The sequence below is a fragment of the Cryptotermes secundus genome, unplaced genomic scaffold, assembly GCF_002891405.2.
Source record: "Cryptotermes secundus unplaced genomic scaffold, Csec_1.0 scaffold1350, whole genome shotgun sequence".
Taxonomy (NCBI): domain Eukaryota; kingdom Metazoa; phylum Arthropoda; class Insecta; order Blattodea; family Kalotermitidae; genus Cryptotermes; species Cryptotermes secundus.
The window spans coordinates 863,046-865,959 of NW_019739242.1; positions in this window are offsets into that span (position 1 = coordinate 863,046).

Genomic DNA, 2,914 nt, shown 5'->3' on the forward strand with positions numbered 1-2,914 from the left:
GAACATTGTGTGAAAGGTGATAAAGTAATTAACTTTAAATTGAGCATATGGCATCATTCACTGCAAATAATGTTTCAGTGTACAGTATTTGTCAAGTATGAAGTAACATTTCTTGGCCAAGCATATTAATAATGAGATCAGTATTGTTGGACTTTTGTATTATCAGTGTATTCTGCCTTATAAATTGTCATCCTAATGGAGACATTTGTTGGTACTCTTGGCCATAATTTATATTCACTATGGGATTAGCTTTGTGAAGATCACTGCTGCTTCGCTAGAAAGAATGATTATGGCAGATAATAGACTGGTGAAAGTAGGGACATCTATCAGGATTTTATGTGATGGTTTGAAACATAATATAGATTAGTTGCCTTTGCTGACAAGACAGGTAGTGACGAACACTGGTTGGGTGTCTTGCATAATGCTTTGTTTTCGGGAGGCTCCAGGTTCTGATCTTAACCCGGAGACTGGATAGCCTGAGGTTTCTGTTATTTGCCTCAGTCCCTCCAGGCAAATGCTGGGATAGTGCCTCAAATTAGGGCACTGCTGGTTTCTTCCACATATTTTCCAGTTCATATTCTGTAATCACCTTGCCATTTGACACTTTGTAGTCTCCGCTGCTGACAGCTCATTAAATAAACCATAAACAAAATAAGTAATGGCTGTAATTAGAATTTATTTTCAGTTATTTACCTTCCACCATACAACAGTATTAAGGTGTAAAATCTGTCACTGCGCCACACGTTTCAGTGTTCCAGGCCATCATTAGGTGTGTTAAAATTTGGGGAACTGATGTGCCTTCTGTGCTACTGTGACCAGTGTTTTCATATTTAGAGTGTTTTTAAATGGAGTCAGTGTAGTTCCTCCTTCAATGCCACGTGTATTGTCTTTCTTAGTATGCCTGTTGCCTGTCAGATGTGCAGTGCAATGTTTTTTCAAGACACCTGGTGATTGCTGAGTAGGCCAAAATGTAGTGCAGTGACCAATTTTTTTTAAATCTTGATATTGTTGCATGGTGGATGGTAAACAACTGAAAATAAATTATGGTGCAACTACAACAGGATGCTAAGATACAAGGTTATGGGCTCTAGTTATTGTGTTTATGTGGTATATATAACATAACACTTTTATTATTTTTATAAATCTGTGGATGATTCCAATGGCTTTGTATTTTTAATTAACTTAACTGCATCATGAAACTTTTTCGTACGTATTGACTTTATCACCAGCAGGTTTTACCAAAATGAAGCCATACTCTTAAACCATAGTAAATACCAATCCTGGTTAGAAATTTCTCCAGAAGATCCCAGTATAATATGTGTAAGGACAATAGGAGGCCATGGTAGTGTGAAGAAAATGTTGCAACTTGATGAAACAGTAAGACGAGTGAATATACTGTGTGCCTTTGGCAATAAAGGCCAGTGTCACAATGCTGCATGTATGCACTTCTCACATGAGGAAGGTATGGCTGAATGGACACAGGTTAGACTGATTACTGAGCCTTAAGTGCTGTGTACTCTAGTCCTGTATTTGTTCATTGCACGAAGGTGAGGCGAGGAGGAGGGCAGGGTGGGTCCCTTGATATCATGTTGTGCTCAGCTCAGTTTGTTTCCGTTGAGACATGAATGAGGAAACACGAGTGCTTAACACCTGCAATCATGCATTCCAATGACTTCATTAGTGTTACTGTTTTGCTGTAATTGAATTTGTTCTTATGGTTTCAGTAGCAACAAAATTATACTTACCTGTATTGTTACCCATTTGAATGTGTGACTTATGTTCCAGATTATAGTGATTGTTTACATTAAATGTTAAAGAGATAAATGAATATGAATAGCATTGTGTATGGAAACTTTTTTTATAGTGGGGTGGGACTAAGTCCCTTGTGCTGTGGCCACTTCAGGCCTATTATACCAGCCCCAGATGATAGGTGAGGGTGATTGATTGTGGAGCAATTGGTGGAATGAAGATTGGCAGGGGAAACCGAAGTCCTCAGAGAAAACCTGCCCCAGTGCCATTTTGTCCACCACAAATCCCACTTGACCAGACCCGGGATCAAACCCGGGCCGCCTCAGTGGGAAGCCAGCGACTAACCACTTGAGCTATGGCGCAAATTTGTGGTTAGTTATGTGATTTACTGAGAAGTAAAAATATTTTTATGATTATATTTGTTTAATTGTATTCAGACAACTTATTTATGAGTGTTTCATCATGAATCAAAGTTATTCACTGAGAATACAAGTGTTTGTGGTATTCTATACTCTTTAGGCTGTCATTACCCTTATTTGGTTCATAAACTCCTCAGTTGGTTGAACTGTTGAAACTCTACAGATAAAGTTAGAGGATCTTTGAAAGTTCGTGGATGCAATTATAGCTCATTTGAAATTGAGGTTTTGAACTCTTGACAGTGTGTTGATGAAATTGTGACACTCCTCACTACATACATTAAATTAAATCACAGTACTCTTCAAAATATGGGATCTACATTGTCATGACATTCTTAAACAGTGAACATAAGGCTGAAGTCATGGTGCTGTTGACCTTGTGTAGGTAACATCACCGTGCTCTTGACAGAGCATAGATATACTTTGCAACATCATGTAGGAAGTCAGTTGATAAGTAGTTGTGTTACCTGCAAATGGTATAGATTATGAATGGAAAGTCGAACCTGGATTCTAAGTTGACAGAAGATGAGGCTTATGTTGGATATAACTGGTATGGGAATATGCACTTTATGCAGTACACGTACTGGGGTATGAAGCTTATCAGTTTACTTTCACCTGATGCTGAAGTCAAGAATGCATGGAGTATACCTCCATTCTCCTATACATGTTTAAAGGTATGGTGCTTAATTAAGCACAGGAAGGACTTTCTTACTGTGGAAATAATTAGCCTCTGTTGTAAAAGTGGTCTG